Raw genomic sequence first — 22,567 nt, 5'->3', positions numbered from 1 at the left:
CACATCAAAAGGACACGTGTATGGCGCTGCGGGAAACACCTAAAAAGCAACTCTCCCTCCTCCGCCAGGTGATCCCTCCGTCTGAATTACAATGGCAAACGGCACCCTTCCCCTACCCCTATGGTTTAGATGTAACCAGTGTCTTGAGAGCTCTTAAAAGGGAAAGAATTCGGCTCTTTTTATTGGACCAAACTTAGTTTACCAGGTGTTCAAACCCAAACTGCTAAATATGGCTTGACACCATCTACTCAAGCATCGATTCTAATGATCCGTTAATTACACACACGACTCATAACAAAGAGTCTTCCTTCTCACTACAATATTATAACTCATAGAAGGCAGTGAAAAGTTCAGGGGACCAAAACTCACAAGGAGGGAAAAGGGTGAGTAAATTTGGAAGCTGGAGAAGAGGTAGAAAGAGGGAGAATGGAAAGAAAGGAAGAAGAGGAAACAGCAGAGAGAGAAATGCTATGATTGAAATTGCTTGTATATCGGTTAATAGATTTGAGATAGTTAAGAATTCCAAAGATCTCTATAGATACCCTGCTGTGATGATCTTTTTCGGCCTTTCTCTCATCTTGTCTCATAAGGAAAATAGCTCAGGGAACTAAATTTATAACTCTGGAGTGCCCAAGGGAATTTATATTCTGTTGGTGAAACACAACATTTTAAACTAGAAGCTTGTGTGTCCTAGGTAAATGTCCAGTCAAGCTACCACACACCTCAGGGTAGAACTCAAGCAATGCAAGTAGATTGGGCAAGTCCGAATTCAGAATTGAGATGATGATTGAAACATTCCCCAGGACAAAATGATGAAATATCTAGTGACTGGACATTTGTGGTCTTTATTATAAAGACAAAGCAAAAAAATTATGAGCACACACAACCTTTTCCAGGCTTCTTACAATCAAATATAAACAAATATAAAGTCCTACATTGAAAAAAAGAAAAAGAATTCTTGGAGGATTTGATTTAAATCAGCTACTCCTCTGAGTGGCCATTTGAACTTGTGTGCTTCTGCTTCTTACTAGTCCCTTCAAAAAGCCAACCATGTCACTTTGATGACCACTATTTAAACAGTGCCCAGGTACCTCCAAATCAAATCTGGAACAATCCAACATATCACGTTCTTGTCAAAAGCTTATTTGATTTTACTAAATAATATTTCCTCAACAGTTTATTAATTGAAACTGTTTAGCCTTGTTAGAGAAGGTGTTTCAATCTATTTTTTTAAAGGTATATTGCTGGGCATGGTGGCACGTGCCTATAATCCCACTGACTCAGGAGGCTGAGACAGGAGGAGCCCAAGTTTGAGGCTAGCCTCAGCAACTTAGGGAGACCTTTCTCAACACACACACACACACACACACACACACACACACACAAAGGGCTGCAGATGTAGCTCAGTGGTGGAGTGACTTGGGGGTCAATCCCCAAGACTGCTACCAAAAAAAAAAAAGAAAAAAAAGGCACATCTCTTACCCTCCTGCAGTAGCTCAGAAATCAATAGAACACAAATCCAGCATCTTCCGCTGATTGCTGTTTGTGCCCTTGCCCCCAGGCCATTTCCTCTTCATTTTGGTATTGTTGTAATATATACATTTTCATCCACTAGTAAGAGTTGTGTTTATTTTTAAGATATCAAGTAGAGCTTCAAAAGGAGAATCATCTTCACAGTATGTTTTTAAGACTATCAGTCCCTATTCTGAGTTTCACATTTCACAGCATGAGTGTAGAAAGAGCACTGGATTAGGAGTTAGGAGACCTGTGATGCATTGTTGGCACACCATTTACTGTTTATGTCACATTAGTTACTTAGCCTCTCCCTGAGGCTCCACAGCTTCCGTTATAAAATAGTCATGTTCCCATCTTTCCTAACAATCCCACGGGGCAGGAAGGATATAATGCAATATTTAATGTTACCTTAAAAAATATCAAATGCTCCCTACAATTAGGGCATCACATGTCTCCTCTCATATAGATATAGTGTATTTGAGCTGATTAGCATGCACAATACATTCGGGTTCTCTTCTGTCTGTAAGACGTGAAGCATCACATTGTTCACCAGTACCCTAATGTATGGTGTTAATGTATACTTCCTTTCCCAACTAGGTGGCAGATTCCTGAGAGGGACAGGAATCAAGTCTTCATTTGTACTCCCTCTAGTGCCCAGCATATGTGAAACATAAGTTGATCTCAGTTCATACAGTCAATTCTCATTATTCTCAGTGGTTGTGGTCTATAAAGTCACTGTGAACAATGAATTAGCAAATATTGAACTATTGTTCCTAGGGAGAAATACAGGGTTAGGTTCCTGTGCTTCTCTGGTCACACATTTTGGTCAGCTGACTAATGTATAACTTTATTTTCTTTGTGTTCCAAGAGACCTTATTTAATGTATTGTGGCTTCATTAACATTAAAATCATGACCAGCAGCACTTTAGCTTATGGCTGGATGAATTTTATCCAGCACATGTTTTCTCTGTAAGGCACATCACAGTCTTCTTGTACTTACCAACATTAAGACAGCACTTCAGCATTATGCTTGGGTGCTATTTAAAACAGCAAAATCACTAACAAAAATCATAGAAATGTAAAAAGCATGGAAATAAAGAAACTGCAAATAGGGCACTTGTTTTTAGTGTGAGAGCCAAGACAAGAAGGCAGAGCATCACCTTGTTCAATCTCAGCTGGGAAGGTGTGTCAGGAACTCAACTTTTTCACCATTCTCTGCATGACTGCTAATGACTGCCAAAGTGCCACAGGTATTAATTTGGGGGTTATGAATAAATTTCAGTGAGGAGAGGAGGTGAATTCATATCTATGAATAAAGAAGATCAACTGTATTTGTTATTATCTTGATTACTGGAAAATGATGCGGAAGGGTCTTTGGACAGTGATCTGTATAAATTTGAGTCCACATGAATAGAATAGGTATGGAAAGTACTGGTGAACTTTTTCCAAGAGAATGCAGTGCAGAAGAGGCTTGCCTCCTACCTTTTTTTTTTTTTTTTTTTTTTTAACTTACTGGTTCTTTTTAGTTCTACATGACAGTAGAGTCCATTCTGATATAATTATACAAGCATGGAATATAACTTACACTAATTAGGACCCCAGTTGTGTGGATATACGTGATGGTGAGATTCACTGTGGTGTACACATATATGTACATAGGAAAGTTGTATCAGATTAATTCCTCTGTCTTTCCCTTTTCCCTCCTGTCTTTTTTCTGTCTGGGGCCTTGGGAGATAAAGGAAGGGTTAGGGAAAGGATAGGCTAGAAATCTTAGTTTTACTGAATTCTCAAGAGCTCAAGAAGAAATATTTATGGCTGCCTTGAAGAAGAAATTGTAGCTTCAGTCTTTCAGGCAGATGTCTAGGGCACCTTCGCAAAGCTTAGGAGGTTCTGGGGTGGCTGCAGTGCTGCTGGTGCTGCAATATTTGTTATAAATGGTAGTAATTTTAGGGAACAAGGAGCAATTCTCTGTCCAGATAGTGGAGAAAAGTTTTATGGCCCAACACATGCCTAATCTGGGTGAAGCAAATAAAACTTGTGCTTACTTTATAATTTGTGTTTCTTTAGCTGGTCAGTCCTTGAGTTTCAAATTTCATTGTCTAAGGAAAATTAAGGCAGCACCTGAAAAACTGCTCTTAAATAAGCCAACAATTTATTGGAGGAAACATAATATTAGGCTACCTGTAATTTACTCCAAACATTTCAGCTTAGACAATGTGATATGAATGTGTTGTTCTGTACTCCACAAGAATATGCAACTTCATCAGAATTTTTCTTCCTTTTTCTTGTATTTTCTTTCCTTTTCCTTTTTTTTTTCCTTTTACTTAAGAAGCAGAATATCTCCCTATGTTACTGAGACTGACCTCAAACACCTAAGCTCAGGTGATCATTCTGCCTCATACTCCTGAGCAGTATAGGTGCACCCAGGTCTTCATCAGGAATTTATGTCCCAACAGCTGAGCCAGAATGACAGAAGCCAGAGGTGGCTTCTAGGGGCTATCACCATCTCAGTTATGATGTGGCTTTGCTCATTCATTAGAATATATATTGGAAATAGGTTATCATTGGGGAAATTAAGGTCTTGTCAATTATTGGGAGGTTAGAAGTGGCTTATTCTTATTGAAATCATTAATATGCATGATGTATAATTGGCCAAAACGATATGAGGTAGGTACTACTGTTGATTTCTAACAATTTATAGTCACCTAATTCTGAGAGAAGGTAAACTGGATGTTGTGACTAAAATCTTGTCATATTTACTTCAGGAAAAACTTTTTTTTTTTTTTTGCAAGACAGTTTTCAGGCTCCTAAAAGAAAAAAAAAAAAAAAAAAAATGCTAGAACTTCTTTAAGCCTCCAGAACAGGCTATAAAATTTTGTGCCTACTAATGGACAAATGTTTCTGGAGCAGAAGTTCATCTGATCTTGTATGCATTGTCACCTGCACTGGTGAAAACTCTTAGAGGAACAGATAACCTTTAGTTGCCTCTAACAACTGTGGCTATTTAGAACTACTTAGAAGAATCTACTAGTTTTGGGAACAAAACTGCCCAAACTGAGTCACAGATGATGATTAATGACCCACAAGGACAGAGAGGTAGAATAGGTTGGACAAAGGTGTTAAGGATGGAAGATGGGTTTGCAAATTGAGGGGTGAAACAAAAGGAACAGAGGGAGACAGAGGAGGGGAGTGGAAGGTGTAATTTGGGGAGAAATGGAATAATTTGAAGCATACATTCACATTGTTTTCTCATATTCCAGAATCATTCCTTCCATCTCAAGAAATAGAATGGTTGTCAGATGGACACTTTCAACCTTTTAATGTTTTTCCTTAGCTTAATTGAAAATCCTTACAGCTCAGTATTAAGCTTTCTAAATAGAAAGGTAGACACTAAAAGTAGCAGAGGGGAAGTATATTAAAACCCACAGGCAGCACTAATCTTTTAAAAATTAAAAATGAGGAGAGTGTCAGTCTTGCATTTTATATTTCTACTGATATCAGCATAAAGACAAGACAAGCAGACCCCACATATCCATCTACCTGTATTTCTGAGTTCCAACTGGGAGAGTGAAGGGGTAGAGACTCCAAAGAGGATTTGATCTGTGGAAGTTGTAAAGCTAAACCCTGATCCTGTCCCCTCTCTGTGTTACTGTAGATCCCTAAGTATATACTGACAAAAGATCAGAAGGGTAAGAACATTGAGAGAGAGAAAAAAATGCTAGAGCTAAAAGAATGTTTGAAGACATAGTGCAATCCCTTTATTATTCAGATGACAAACTCACATTACAGAAAAGTTGAGTTTATTTATGACATGGTTTTGATGTGTTTATGCATCTAGAAGTGCGCTTTCATCTCCCGCCACCCACAAAGCAGTCAGAGATATAGATTAGTGAATTCGGTCAATTTGGCTATTACTTAGAGCCTCCACACTGATATAAATCGAGGTGGGGACCCAATAGGAGCCAACATGATGCCCAATTCACTCACTTAATTAAAGTCTGGACATGCAGTTTGACTTGTAAAACATGAATCAATTTATTCAAGTCAAGGTTAGTTGTGTTTGGGGCTTGAGTATTTTATGATCTAGCCTTCTTTAGTATTATTTAATAAACATGTGACATCATGCTAAAACATGGTGCCTAAAGCACCAAGGCAGAGTCACAGAGAGTTCGCTATAATGGTGTCTTTAAGTATTGTGGGCATTACTTGGCATCGACCATTATTTATATGCCATTTTTTCAATCACTGTCACTGTATATTATTTATTATTATTGTTTTCAACAAACTTGAGTTGTTGACAAACTCTTCCACAGCTCCATGCAATTTTAATGTGTGTTTCCTCAAGATAATAGAACTGCATGTAAAGTTCTGCTGTTATTACTGATGTGACATTGGGTTTAATGGTTCCTTGCCCCAGTTTCCTCATCTGTAAAATAATCAACTCCCTATATAATGGATTTAGAAGTTTCTAAGATATATTAAGTACTTCATAAATATGTTCTTATCCCTTATTCATATGTACACATTGTAGCTAGATGATAAGGGAATGAAGAAAATGAGTTGTGATGTGGTTTTTAATTTAGCCATATTTTACGCTCTCCCTGCTCAGTCTACAGGCAAATTCACCCACCTCCTGGACAATTTATTAGTCCAGCCTCTGTTTGTCTAAATCTGGGATGTTCAAAATTTAGTGTGCCAGGGAACTATTGGAAGGTCTGTTAAATCAGAGATCACTTTGCTTTCCATCCCCTTGATCTTTGGACACCCTCATAATTTACATTTCTAACAAGTTCCCAGAAGATGCTGAATTGCTAGCCCAGGGGAAGAAGACTTTGAAAACCACTGCTCTGTCAGTATGTCAAGGTCCTTGACACAACTTTTGGTACTGAACATATGGTGAGCGTCTCATTAAGTTACTTACCAATGACCTCACTTCCTTTTAGCTGATCCTATAAAACACCAGTCAAGACATTGTACCCTAAGCATATGCAATAGTGTCATTCCCATTTCTCTCCCTTAGATTTAACTCTGAAGACTTCCAAAGGTCTATCACATAAACCTATTTGACCTCATTTCCTACCACAAAACTATAAATTCCCTTTATTCTAATTGGAAAAACCCTGTCTTCTTTCCCCTCTTGATATTTGAGCTCTTCCTTGGCTAGCATCACTAGTGGCTAAGGGCAGAAAATGAGATATCACACGAGGGCTCAGTTCTGCTTCTACTAACTTATAGCTACGTAGCCTTGGGCAGGTTATTTAGACACAATTTTCCCATCTATAAAAGGGGCCATTAACTGTAGAGTCTGTGTGTGAATTAAATGAGTTAGCAAATGTAAAGCATTTAGAATAGAATAGTACCTATATAATAGAATATGGCCTGTATAATCTGTACTTAGCAACTTTGTTCTTTATGAGGTTTAATCTTTCTTCATTTTTCTTTTTTTATAGCAGGAAGAAAATAAATCAAAACTTACGATAATACTTGTTTTCAAATAAAACCTACTATTGCTTATCAAAATAATCAACCATCATAATGAAGGAAAGAAAGAGAACAAGAGAGGAGAGGGAGGGAATGTGGCAGGGAAAAAGGAAGGAAGAGAGAGGGGGAAGAAAAGAGAGAGGGAAGAAAGGGAAAAAAAGAAGGAAGGAAGGAAAACGTCCCTACGAATCCTGGCAATCAGACCTCCAGTCTGACTAGCATCAGCTACAGGAAAGATCAATGGCATAAACTGACAACCTGAGGTCTGTCCACCGCATTGCACAGCACAGTCCATCATAAACATCCGGCACCACAGAAGAAAGAAATGTGAGATTGTTGAGAATGGAATCAGAATTGGACAACTATGAGACAAGTTAGAGTGATGCTAAAACTAAAACATAATTTAAAAATTCTCTAGTAAATACAGATATTAAAATCAGGACCCAGAAATCATGTACATAACATATGTTTAATTTCCTGAATGCCCAAACACTTAGAGCATAAACCAATTTGATCTATCTTCAAGAATTTATGTTCCGGAGCCTATATTACCATTGGAATGCACTGAAAGGAATTCAGTCCTGCAATTTGGATGGAATCTTAAATAGCTTTATTTGGGATCCATAATCCAATCCCCATCCAATTTAGGATTTATTAGATTACATATATATTAAATAACACATTTTGTCACAGTGATATTTAGATATTACTCCTGTAGTTAAGTTGGTATGACTCTTCTACTATAAAGATCTCTTTTCCAAGGAAGGTTCAATTCCATAGCATGTTTTTTCAGCACATCAAAATTTACCTCCATGTTGCCTCTTATCTCCCATCTAGCTCAATTTATGCAGCTTTCCCCATAGTCACCCCTGCTCCAGGGACATGAATTTCTCACCACCCTAGAATATACTATGCTTCTTTTGGTTTTTTAACTTTGCCATTGCCCATGCTATTCCTTCTGTAAAAACTACTCTCTCCTCTATTAATATTCCATTCATTATACTATCAAATTTTAATACATATTTCTCTGTTGGAAAAATTTCTGAACTCTTCTAAGTTGCTTGCTATTTGTTCAATACGCTATCACAAACATCTAAAAAATACTTATGACATGTAACTGTGTTCACATTACTATTGTGCTGAATGAGTAAATGAAGTATTAAAGCAACCAGTAAAATCTATTTTTATATTTAGGAGTTTAAAATGACCAAATCCAACAGAAGAAGTAAATAAATCCTTTTTAATTTATCCATACAGGTTTTCAATAAGCCCTTCTCATTGCCTAAAATATATTTGAAAGCTTAGGCTGAATTTTAATTTGAATACTGAGTTAAGTGGTTATAAAGAAGAATAAAATCTGTCGTTAAATTTTCCTACTTATGTTATAAACAGGTATCTTTATTTCTTACACTTTGTGGGGGGCAGATACCACCAAACTAAGATGCTTGTTGCCAAGTTGAATTACAAAGCACACATTTATAGCCAACTTATAAACCCTTGGCTATCAGGGTTTATAATAGAAATACTCTCGTGGTCATCTCTATAGACATTCAAATAATTTGGCCATTGCAAGACTTAGAATCTAATATATTTGCTCTGGGATGGATGAGGTAAGAATAGCCATAGGAGATGAGAAATTTTTAGTGGCTCAATGCAAATTGCATAAGCATTTCACATAGTTCAAATCGTTTACAATATTTATTTCAAAATGAGCAGTAAATGCTCATTTATTTTTAAGAGATAGGAGATTTTTTTTGATATCGTATAAGAAATATATGACCTCTGCGGCATTTTGAAAAATCATTAATCAATGTTGTTATTTTTTTAAAACTGTCTGCTTTTCCTTTTGTGAAAGAATTACTTTCCCTCACATTTTCTCTGTTCTATTGCTGAGATGATTCCCCCAGAGAACTGTGTGTTTATCTTGACAGGTGTTAGTAGATCCACAGACCTCTGCGGAATTGTTCCTGGCTATGTTGAGGTACAGTAGGAAACATTACGCCTGCAAAGTAATGAACTTACCTTATTGCATTCTAAATAAAATAAACCACACAGCGAGTGGAATTAATTTACTAATGTCTTCCTAATGAAGCTTTCATTAGGCATATGGTGTGGTCTTCAATGTTTAACACAAGATAGGTATTAAAACAAAGCATAGTTGATGATTTTTTGAAAGCATACTTGATGATTGCCTCATATTATTTTCAAATGAACTCGTTTACCTTCAGATAATTTTAGGCACCTAATCAAAGAGATACAAGAAACATTGCTAGGCTTTGAGAATATTTTAATACAAATAGATGAAATTAATGTCTATTTTACCATTCCTCTTAAATAATTAAAACTGGATGTGCTGTTCTCGTTTTTAAAAGGAGGAAAACTTTTAATTTTTGTGTACTGTAAAATCTCATGCCTGAGTACAATTTAAGAGTTAAACATTGAGAATGGAAATGTTTTAGTTCAATTCACAGCAGTTTGCTTTAAAAGCAATGCTTGTACAAGTGTAGCAAACATAAACTTAGAGATTAAAACAGTTTACTTTCATAGTCAAGGGAAGATCAATTGCAAACAAGCCCAATCAGTATCCCTTCATGTTAGCAATATTTTGATATACCCTTTGTCAGAGACGAAATTCAAAGCATCTTGAAGAAAAACCTCCCTCTTTCAGAAAATTATCAGTTTTGAAGCATGCATTGCCCTATTCTGGCTAACATTTACAGTAGTATATAGAAGAGCAACAAATAAATCCCAGCCTCATTGCTACACTATGCCAAGTTCTTAATTCCTCATTTCAGTTTCCCTTACAAATCTCTCTCTACTTTGTAATCACACTTGTCCAATTGAGATTTGAAGATCTTATCATTCATTCATTTTACTATTATTATTTAAATTAACTCATTTAAACTATTATTTACTGCCAAATTCTGCAGAGGCAAGAAAACAGACATGGTAAAGGAAGAGTAAAGGTGGGTCTTTTCTTCTTCAGCAGTAGCAGCCAGAAACAGTATGAAAGCAATGGATCATGAAGAAAAGCAATTTCCTACTTGAGGGATTAGACAGTACCCTCTTTTGTACTGTTAAATCAAAGTTTTAGTTATTTTTTCAAGTAATACTGATTTTTTTTTCAATTTACATAAACAGCCTCTAGAAACACTGGAAGAGACTCCCCAAAACATACCTTTTCAGCCAATCAGTGGAAAGAAGACCGAAAAAAACAAACATAAATAAATTAAAAATACACCTCCTTTACATTGGAATGATTTGCGCTATTTTTTACAGCATGGGAAACATTGAAGCTGCTCCAGAAGAGAAAGATAATTAGTAAAAATGAATTTGAACTGATATGTGAGGGTTTTTTCTTCTTTGTTTTTTGAAGGAAAAATATAGGCAATTTTTATTTTGAAGCAGCTCCTATTTGCTAGCATTAGAAAATTGAAGACTTTATAAATTTCAGCAAATGTTTGCTTTACCTTTTAGGTCCACCAAGTGTTAACCATTGCTATCAATCAGTAATAAATTCAGATTTAAGAAAATGTGTGGCAGAAAACCATGCTCTGCAATGGGCATGGGAGAATGTATTTACATTCACGGAGGAGTAAAACATACACAATAAAGGCAAATAAAAGTTATGTGTGCAAAGATGGGGAAGGAAAATCATGAGCCTATTTTTATAGTCCATTTCGTAAAGGCTAAATGCGTATATGAGTTATGTTTAAGGAAGTTGCACAGTTTTTGTGTGGTAAAACTGTCATGTCATGCACTTAAGAACAAAAAAATTCTTCATAGCTAAATCACAGGTTTTTGTGACAAAACCTTATAATTTATTTCAACATATTCCTTGGTTGCTCAGTTTTATCTGCTGCAATCTCACCCCTCCCACTGTTAACACATATTTGAGGTTAACAGTAGGTGATTAGTGGACAAAGCTCCAGATATTATTTTAATTTTCTTTTGATCCAGTTTGTCAAAATACTGATGCTAAGCCATTTTTGAACTCCATATCCTATAGAGAGATTAAGAACAGGAAAACAAGTATATTAACATAGCAGACATTTTCTGTTTTACATATAACTGAGTAGTATTTTCTAAATATGGCAAAACAATCTACTGTATAAACCAGGAGATATTTATGAAGATTAAATGGAATAGGGAACTATCTACAAAAACTCAACAAATTAAATGCATACAGATTTATAACCATGCTGAATAAAACTTGACCATTACAATCAAATAACCTTAGTAGAAGGTTGAAGTTATTCAGTATGGCTGAGATAAATGGGATATGGAGAGATAATGTTACTTTCACCCAAACGAAATTCCTCAATCTGATAATAAATAATAATAGATTAATTGGGTAACAGCAGTTTGAATCCACTGAGTTTCCAGGGCTGCGGATTAGCAACAAAAAGCAAGAAGAGTTGGGTTGCTGATAGATCAGGCAATAAAAAATAAGTTGAGATTTCTGAGATAAGGAAGTATAAGAAAGACCTGATTAGGAATGAAATTTAAATCCAAAATTAAAGAAATCAATACTTTGCCATGACTTACTAAGTAGTATCTACATAGGAACATCAAGTTTCATTTTTAAAATCAGTGACTGCCCAATTGTGTTATTTTCTGAGCAACCCTGTCCTTTGCTTATTAGAAAAAACTATCAGCCAAGAAAAACTGTTGTCACAGAGTACATCTATCAGTGTATTAAATATCTAAGCTGCCTTCTCTCTGGCAGGTGGGTCCAATTTTGGTGTGGGGGGATGGAATACACAGAGTGGCAATACCCCCAACACTCGGCAAAAAAGCACAGGCTTTCCCAGACTTCCTTACAGTCAGGTTTCTCAGTTATTCTTGAGGAAATGTAAATGGAAGTCATTATGAAAGGGATTTGGGGGCTGGGATTAGGGCTCAGTGGTAGAGCGCTTGCCTAGCATTTGTGAGGCACTGGGTTCAATTTTCAGCACCACACATAAATAAATGAATAAAATAAAGATCTATTGACATCTAAAAAAATACATTTATGAAAAAAAGGATTTTGTGGTTTTTGTTTCTTTTTTCAGTTTTTTTTTTTTTTTTAGGCAGATTTAGATAGCATGTCCCTTCAGCTTTTTCTGAAACCTCATTCCTTGGGCCCCAAATGTGATGATAATGCCTATGGGCAACACTCATCCTAATAGCATGGGGTCAAATCCACACATCAAGGATGGAGAAGCAGGAAAGAAACTAATGTTTTATGTCTTCTTTCATAGTTACACCAGGCCTGCATCATCTATTTGGGCCTATTAAATTTGAAAAAAATAAACTATCTGTTTAATCCAATGTAATTCAGGTCCTCAGGTTTTGGAAGCTAAAGAGACACCTAATAGATATAACTGAATTCTTGGAAGGATGATTACTCAGATGGGTGAGTCAGTCAACCTGTGCTCCCAGGCATTTGAAGGAGACATTTATCATGAAGGAAAGTAGGCAGCATAGGATATGCTTTGAGTTCCTCCAAAGCCACGTGAATTTCAGAAAAGTTAAGGGAGCTGCTTTAATATAGGAGCCTGTTAAAGATAATAATTAGGAAATGAGGCCACTCAAAGCTCTTGAAGAGAAGAAAATGCCTTTGAGTAAAAAATGTTACACACTAAAGCGAATTTCTTGTTTCTCCTCCTTGAACATGCCAGGAAAAAGGGGGAAAAAAAATCCATTTCCTGGAGATAGGGCAGTAGAGCTTGCTGAAGACATACTCCCATATACTCTCCACCAGGGGTCTCTAGGTGGGCTAGAATAGTTAATAATAACCATATTTACTATACCCAAATATGAGCAAGTATTGGCTGCTATACATTCATCTGTGCATTTATTCATCAATGTATAAAATTGCTTACCTAACAATTATTTATTGAGCACCTACTCTGCACCAGGTTTACTCAAGTATTCTATCATTCTGCAAGGCCACCTCTAAAACCAGGACTTAGACTCATCCAAAAAGAGACAATTGGGAGTTCAGTTCTTACCAAAGAAACAAGTGTTTGGGCTGACTTAATCCTCATCCTAAACTATATCAATCCCAATCCTCTCTTGAAGCCCGTGAAAGGATATGTACCTTGTGACTTACAGAATCTGCCCTGCAGATGGAATCTAATTAGAAACTGAAGGAGTATTCTTTTCTCAGCTAATATACTTTCATACTCAGAGAGTTTCAAAGCAGCAGTGTGAACAACTCAGACATGCTTATTGACCAGGTGCTTACCACTTATTTGGCAAATGTTGTTTATGAAGTTTTTAAGAAACAAATATTGATCCAAAAAATTCCCTTGCATTTAATATTCTGTCATTCTGCAAGGCCACTATTAACTTTGATGTACACATGCAATTACCTGTCTGTCTAAAGAGTTTCAATTGCCCTAACTCTTGGGCACTACACCATGATTAAATGTATATAGGCAACAAGTTCTTGACTTGGGCAGCCAGGAAACCACTGTGGCATAAGATCAATAGTTACATTGCTTTCCAAAGAATGCCTTTGTCATTGTTTCCTGCAATCCTCAAAGGCCCTGATAAATACTTAAATCTAGACTTGTTCTTCCTTCTTTCTGTACACATGTTGTTCTGGCAAACGAAACCTAAAAACTACCTAGGAAGAATCCAAAAGGCCCATATAGAAGTTAAGACTTTTAAAACATTGTAGAGCTCATAAAACACATTTTCAACTGGCAGGGCATCCACTTTATCGTGCTCCCATATGCTTCAGAGTAGGAAAAATTAACAAGCATAAATGTAAAATCTTGCATGAAGGTTTGAAAAAATCAATAGCATAAGCACAGGATGAGAGAGACCTAATTTTGTGTTGTTAGTATAAAAGACAACCAGGGGATTTTTACTGAACAAAACAAAAATATTGCAATAATAGGCAACAGTTTGATGCAACTGCTAAAAAACATATTTGCACGAACTGAATTCTAGCGTCCAGATTATGGGAGAAATAATAATTTTTCTAAACATTACGTAAGACACACATGAGGCATAATTTGACATGCTGGGTGCCCCATTTTAAAAGATACGTTGGCTAACAGGTGGGGGACCAGATGGTCATGAGAGCCAAATTCAGCTGGAGTGACAGAGACTAAGGGAGATACTGCAGGCATCCTCAAATACTTCAAAGGTTTCCACATAAAAGAAAAATAGGCTTATTCTTTACTGGCCTTATAACTACCAGAAGGAACAATAGGCAAAAAGGGATTAATAACGTAATAGATATTGACACTTGACATATATGAAGATTTCAGATAGGGAAAGAGTGGGGATTTCAAACTAAGCTACATGCGCACAAGGGAAATCCTGATATATTCCCCTGTCCTGAATTCTTGCTTCTGAATATTTCTTTGGAAAAAGGGATGATGGAGTTTATAAGAAATAATAGGATAGCTTTAAGTCTAATTGCCGGTCAAGGAAACTAAAAGTAGATTTATATGTAAGAGAAGGAAATGAGCACAAACACCACCCTGCAATGTATTTGAACATGCCCTGGCTGGTCAGGTAACTCTTCCTAATTACCTTCAATGGGGAGTTAAGTAAGTGTTCATAAGAAAGTAGACTTATGGCTATCATCTTATTTAATTCTCATGCATTTTCATTCACATCTTTAGTTTTTGGGAAATACATCCCATGTGTATTCAGGAAGGAATACAGTGGAATACTAAAAGACATCTAAGAAAAACAAAAATAACTCTAACAACAAAAAACTGAGAATCAATGGTCACCAGTTTGAAAGCCTAAAAACAAATAGTCTAAAACACATAAAGAGACCTAATTGGAGATAGAAAAGCAAGATCATAGTGATCAAAGAAAGCTGTGGATAGTAAAGAAGGCACAGAGAGTATAAGGGAACATATAAAAATAAATGGATTAATAAATACATTATCATATGTATATGATCATATATATCAATATATACATACCTACCCTATGTTTTTTCCATTATACTCTTCTGTAATTACACTGTACCTTCTAAATTATCATTTTCTGATTAAGTTGATGTGTATTCTATCAGACCATAAATATAAAGAGTTTTAACAGCACTCAAATTAGACTTGAATTCTGATCCTTAAATGACAAATTATGTGGATTAATTTCATAGGAAGTTAAATGAAACTTCCTATTCCAAACAAAAAAAGGAGCAAATAATTTAAAATGTCATGTTACTTGTCCTCTGTATTGTGACAGAATCAATGTACAGCTACCTTATATACTTTCAGTCTGGAAATGTAGTCAGTTTCTGATGTTGTTTTTGACTTCTGACTAGAATCCCCATCCTGAACATCCCCTATGGTCTCAACCACCCACATATCTGAGGTTGACTGGCCGCTGGATAGTAGATGATACTGAAATAACCCCTGGTCCACAGCTCCAGGAAGAATCAAGAGTTGATGCAATGATCCGTATCCCCTCTTGCCTGTTTCTATGAGCTCTGATGCTTCCTTAGCTGCTAGTCCAAATCTTGATCTCCCAGGGTTGGGGGGTTGTGGGAGGACAGTTGTGGGGAAGGTTATGGCACACAACTGGGAGAAGGTGTGTGAACTAAGGAAATTAGGAAAGGCAGATGAAAGGCCAAAATGAAGGTATCAAATGAATAATGATGACAGCTAATAGACAAAGAAAAACATAGATTTCATAAAAAGCATTTGTTCTATTTATTAAAATTCACCTCAATGCCTATTTCTATCGCAAAACTCTACTACTCTCTTCATTTATTTTTTGTGCCAGTTCCTTGGCATGATTTTAGGCACAGTGTCCTTACTGTTATTCCATCTCTATATGCACAGATACCGTCTCTCCAACTATACTGCAACCACATTAGGGCAAGGTTCAGCTTTTCTGTTGCCTTGATTCTCCATTTCCCAGGCAGGTGTTACAAAATGCAGCCTGCATGCTATTTTCAGCACTTTCCTACAAAGACCAGGTTTAACACTGTACATTATCCTGGACTTCCCGAATTTCTGGGGGATGTGCTCAGGAATCTGCATTCTTAACAAGATACTGAGCAACACACACTCACAAAGGTTTTCCAGCCAAAGTCCTGGCACAGAGCATGTGCTCATAAATGTATGCAGCTACTGATAAGATGATACTTTCTGGCGAGTGTGCATGTATTTGTGAGGAACAGAGCTGTTGATTTGTTCAAGGTGTCCTTTCCCTGCCACTGGATAGTAAATACCTCCACGGGTGATGTCCTTCCCAGACCGTTCTCTGTAACTCCTTTTAAATGTTTTCCTATGGCACCAGGGCTAGAGTGCCATAGCCATTTATGATTCCTAGAGTGAATCATAAATAACTGTTTATGTTAAGGAGGAGAAAGAGAAAGGTGGTGGAGGAAGAAGGTGGGCGGCGGGGAGAGATGACTTTATGGTTGGGAGGCATGGAAGGAGGCATTATTCAGAAATCTCCTTTGTTTTGATGGGCTGCAATTCAGAAGTTATAATGAAGTTTCTACTGGATTCCTCTGCTCTGTTTTTGCTAACATGGAGATTCATCCCCTGAGATATTTTTGAAATTACGACAGTCTGTGTGAACTGAAGACAGACTAAAAATGACTAACATACACCAAATCTGTCCTGTAAGACCATGGAAATGTTGACCCTCTCTCTCCTTCTCAAACTGAATTCAAGGGAATACTTTCCATTTTGACATGCACATGTATGTTTATCTACGTGTGTCTGTATGATTACTTCACATGGATAAACTCAGCAAGGAGTTCTGTCAATTAAGGGCAGGGTTAATGAGTTGTATAATGGACTTACTCAGGCACCCATGCCTTTAAATTGTCTTTTATTACAAAAGGCATTCCTCATCTCTCACTCTTGTCTAACTCCCACACAAACCTTCTGTGCATTTGTCTTATTATTACAAACAGTCAAAAGTCAAAGTTTGAAATTGAGATTTGAGAACATGTTTCTTATGTCCAAAACAACAGGGAAATGAGACTTCACTGCCTCTCTTGTTTAGGCTTCAATTTTTCCAGTTTTGAGATGATCCCTGCCTTCCATTTCTATTTGTTTCTACTGTGAATAGGTCTTGTACTCAAGAATTGCTTTCCAACAAGAAATAAAATATTTGATTTTTTTAATAATAGAAAGATTTATCTGGATGAAAGATTATCTAAATACTACACTTTAATTATTAGGGCAGTGTGGTGTAGTTAGGTTAAGTGATTTACTCAGCATTGCAAAATTAATGATTTATATACTAGATTTCTTATCCTGGGATCTATGAATAAGCTTCAAAAGAACCATGAACTTCCACAACGCATGCAAATTGTGTGTGTGCATCTGCACATTTTTATGGACATGAGACTCTTAATTTTCCTAGACTCTCAAAATGTTCCTCCATTTAACTGGAACAATTATGATCGTAACTCTAACTCATAAAATGTCTTCATATTTATAAAATATTAAATGTTGTGTAAGCCAAACTTCTAGCCAGCAAAAGGGTATTGTAGATAATCGTTCTGATGGCGCACAATCTCAGATGACTGGAATCTTTAGGTAACAGGTAACTCATCACCTCTCATGCTACCATGGTGGAAAGCTCTAATCGCTAGAAAGATATTCCTATGGCTCTACAATTTCCTTCTCCATAGTTTCTCACATTGATGTAAGAACTGCCGTTTGAGGCCACAAAAAACAAAAAACAAAAAACAAAACAACAAACCACTTATGCTTACTCAAAGCATCTTTCACATATTTGAAGATGACTGTTATATTCCCTGAAACCTCTGCTTCTCTGGTCACAAGAATCAACATCCCCCAGTGTTCTAGACACTTTCCTAGACTAAGGACCCTTAGAGTTGGAAGGAACGCATTGCCATTTGTCAATATTCTTTAAGAAGTTATATAACCCAAAGCTGACAATGAGGGTCCACTTAGGGTCTGATGTGTCCAGGACTATTTCTTTCTAGTGGTCATTTTCCATTTTTACTGGAAATGTTCTGGTAGTTTATTGTTTAACAAGAAAGATCACAAGTGAGTAGCTTTTCCAGAGGTTTCCCATTCAAAGTGCAACAGAGCAAAAGAACACTTGGCCATTCAGATCCAGCCCCAGTAACAGCTCCAACTTTAATAGTAAAGGCATTCATGTAAATAAGAAATGTGAACTGTCTAAAAGAAGGACACAAAACACTTTTATTTGTTTGAAAAATCTAGCACTTTTTCCAGAGGTTAAGTCAGAAGCAAAAAACAGAACACCTCAGCTTTATAAATGATTAGACCAAAGGTGACCTAGAGGATAAACGTTTTTCATTTAAGTGTCAGAATAATGATATTCTGGTTTGCTTGATTGAAAAGTTCCAGGAAACACTTTCTTTGCAATATATATATGGCCTACACTTCAGTAATATAGCAAAATCACACAAATAATTTGAACCCAGTAGAAGGACAAGATGCAAAACTCAGTCTTTTTCCCCGTTCCTACATTGAGTGTTTATACTAGCATTCCCCAAAGACTTTCAGAAGCAGCATTAATTCCTCCAAATGCTCATGGAAGATAAAACAGAAACTTCCCCTCCATCTCTGCTTCTGTGCAATACCCACAGAAATTATATATTTCAGGCTCCCAGATTCTCTTTTTAAAAAAATGCTTTTATTAGTGCATGATAGTTATATATAATAGTGGGGTTCATTTTGACGTGATCAAACATGTGTGGAATTTAATTTGCTCCATGTCAGTCCCCAGTGCTTCCTCTTTCCCTCCCCTCCTCCTTTCTCTCATTCCCCTTCTTCTACTCTATGGTCTTCCTTCTATTTAGTTGTTCTTTATCGTAACTGGTGCTTTATAGATACATATGAATGTAGAATGCATGATGTTATATTCGCATACATACATAGCATAATTTTATCCAATTTATTCCCTCTCCTTTCCTGTCCCTCTTTCCTCCCCCTTAAACTCCTTCCTCTGCTCAACTAATCTTCCCTCTATTCTTAGGAGATTCAATTCCCCTGTTTTTCCCTCACTTTTCTCTAGCTTCTGCATATGAGAGAGAATATATGACTCTTGATTTTCTGAATTAGGCTTATTTCATTTAGTGTGGTGTTCTCCAGTTCTATCTATTTACCATCAAATGCTGTAACTGCATTCTTCTTTATGGCTGAGTAAAACTCCATTGTGTATATATACTACATGTTCTTAATTCATTCATCTCGTGACAGGTACCTGGACTGGTTCCATAACTTGGTTATTGTGAATTGTTCTATTATAAACATTGATTAGCACTACAGTGTTAATTTTAGTTCTTTTAGACAAATACTGAGGAGTGGGATAACTGGGTCACAAGGTCTTTCTGTTCCCAAGGAATCTCCCTTTTTGAAGATACCCAGTAGCATCCCACAACTATATATATATATATATATATATATATATATATATCAGAATATCAGATAACTCTTTCTCTCTCTCTCTCTCTCTCTTTCTATATATATATATATATATATATATATATATATATATATATATATCACTTTAGGTACTATTGTGACACTGACATAATTAAATACATTTCTGTTAAATATTCACTTTACTCCATGTTTTAAAACTTTTAACAAGTGTGAGCATATACTCTTGGGTGGCAACACCCTGTTCTCCTTTATGACAGGTCTTCCTCTTCCCATATCCTAATGAGGAGCTACTAATATGATTAATCAGATTAGGGGGATTGTATGTTTTACTCAAGATGAGAGTGTCTATGTCAAAGATTCAACCCCCAACACCATTCCAGGACATAGGCAGACGACTGTACCATCAAGCAGGATATAAAAACTTGCTATTATCTCTTCCCCTCCTGGCAGCCACATGGCTAAGGGACCCCACATCTCCGTGAGCTCCCAAGCTCTCACTTGCAGGAAGAACTCAGAATGAGAGTGATAAAGACTCATGTGTGAGAAACTCTCACTTAGACTTCAAGGCCACATTGAGTACTTGAATTCCATTTTTTTTTCTAGAAAGTTCTGCATTTCAAAATACCTGGGCATACACTCTGTTCTTTAAGAATTCTGGGATAATGGGGTGTAATAAGGACAGTGTTCAAAACAATTCTAGGTTTTGACTGTGATATCAAAAAAGCACCCAAGTTATTATGGTCATTATTTTGGTTTTCTAGGCTCTTACATTTCAACATTTATGCTGAAACATTTGCAGGTGAATGAGGAAATGTCCTAGGTTTGCCTCAAAATAATCCAGCTGAGGGGTAGAGATGGAAAATTGGGGGCTATAGATAAAACATACTGACCTGACAAATAATTGTTAGAACTGGGTGACAGATTAATTTGGATTCTCTTAAATTTACCTGTTTACTCCTCTGTGTGAATGACATGGTCTGTGATTAAAATTAAGTGTAAAAGGAGCACTAAAATCCCAAACAGAACTGCCAACCCTCAGAAATAAACCCTCAAACATAAGTGGAAGAGTTGGGAAGTTTGCCAACTGGTCAAAATGTTCACTACCATACCAAGTAACAGTTTTTGTTGAAGCTACTGTTACCAGTTACATCACCCATAAACACAGCATAATTGGGCACGTTCTACATTTACTTGAGTGATTGACCCTATTTGACGAAGGCAAAAAATATTAAAATCACCATAACTATGTAATTATTGATTGCATAATAACATTGATGTGATGAAATTTTTGACAGTATCTCGTGTATTCAATATTTTAAAGCTAAATTTTTAAATCCATATTTGGTGAATTGCAAATAATTCCAGTTTGAATGCCAGCAAATGCAACAAGTTTCTGTAAAAGCTTTTGAGTGTAAGAGGCTTCCTTTTGACAGATTTCTTAAGTTATGGAATGCAGCCATCAGCAGTCTGTGGAAAAATGAAATGCTGCAAGTCTATTTTTATGCAGCTGGGATCAAGTTACTAAATGGATCAAAAGAAATAATTTCTTTGAAGAGGTGGCTGTTGACACCAGTGCCCTAAAAATAAGTGCAATTTTGTGGATACAAAAACTTGTTTATATCTCAGTGGAAGTAACTATAGATATATTTTCCATATATACACCCGCACTCAAGACACATTGGATGCCGTTCCGAATGTATTTTCACATACTTAAAACATTACTGTTTTTAAAAGGATAACTATTTGCTACCTCCTGAATAAATGACACATCTAAAGAAAATCATTCCTATCAGGCTTAGCTTATTGGGTTAATAAGCAAAACAATGACCATCATGTACCCAACCCAACTCTTTCTTTGTGTCCAAATATCAGTCAAATACTCTCGAATGGCATTTCCTTTTATTTTAAACTATATTTTTATTTTAATAACCAACTGTGTTACCCTAATTTTACAGATGGAGAAGCTGATTTGTAAGAGTTTTAAGTGTAACTCGCCAAAAGTTACACAGCTCGTATGCCTCTGACGTGACATTTGAAAGCTAGTTTTCTCATTTCAAAGTTCTTAATCACTAAATTAGATGCTACTTCTTTAGGTTAGACAATATATCAATTGATTCCAAGACATAGAAAAATATTAAGAGATAAAAGTATCTCAAATCTCTTTGTATATGAAAATCATCTTGTTCACTGAAAATATGGGAAATTGAAAGATTATATCAATAACAAAGCACATGGAAGACTATAGAGCTCAAGTGCATGGAAGGGCCAGAATTACTAAGTAATAGTAGGATAAAATATAATTTTTTTGCATCACTGTAAAAAGTCAAAGAACAAAAGAATTCAAAGAGTACTGCTGGATATAAAAGGAATGGTTGGTCTGAAAGTGTAAATAAAAACATTTTAAATATTTTTGGGGGGACAAAGGGGCACTAGGGATTGATCTCAGAGACTTTGCCACTGAGTCACATCCTCAGTCATTTTGATTTTTGATATTGAGGTGGTCTCACTAAGTTGCTTAGGGCCTTCCTGAGTTGCTGAGGCTGGTCTCAAACTTGCAATTCTCCTGTCTCAGCCTCCTGGGTTACTGGGATTATAATTAGCTCCACTATGCCTGGCTTAAATATTTTTTAAAGGAAACCACTTCAGGGTCTGAGGTAAAAAATCCAAACCCTACACAGATAATAATAAACAAATAAACTAATGATCCTCTGAAATAGAATTAGCGCCAGTTCAAGAGGACAAAATATACTGAATGAGACTGACCCTGGGGACCCCTGCTGTGAGAAGCACAGAAGGTTCTGGTTTAGAAGGCTTTACTTTCTTTCTTTTTTCTTTTTTAACAGGTTTTTAATTTTTAATTTTTTCTTATTAGTCGTACATGATATTAGAATGTATTTTGGCAGATTATACATATATGGAGATAACTTCTCAATCTTCTGGTTGTACATGATTTACTTTGAAAATCCTACCTGAGGAACCAGGTGAGGGGCAGGGTGGCTGGTGAGCATATTTCACAAGATAACACAAGTAAATCACCCTAAGTCACCACTTAAGGCATCATCTAATGAAATGAAGAGCAAAAATCTAAAAATAATTTCAGTTTTTGGAAGATAGTGATATGTTAGAAAAATTATACTATTCAATTCAATATTATAAATATACAGAAAAAATATTAAGAAATAAAAGTATCCCAAATTTCTTTG

The 22,567-nt window shown here is 36.2% G+C and overlaps 1 protein-coding gene across 30 annotated transcripts in view; it reads right to left on the bottom strand.

The window, feature by feature from the left end:
• The window catches only part of NRXN1 (neurexin 1), a 1,087,847-nt gene that overhangs the window by 430,279 nt on the left and 635,001 nt on the right, over nt 1–22,567 (bottom strand). The window lies entirely within an intron of this gene.

The sequence above is a fragment of the Sciurus vulgaris genome (assembly GCF_902686455.1).
Source record: "Sciurus vulgaris genome assembly, chromosome: 14".
Taxonomy (NCBI): domain Eukaryota; kingdom Metazoa; phylum Chordata; class Mammalia; order Rodentia; family Sciuridae; genus Sciurus; species Sciurus vulgaris.
The sequence above is the reverse complement of the archived record's forward strand: the minus strand, read 5'-3'. Positions and strand labels throughout refer to the sequence as shown.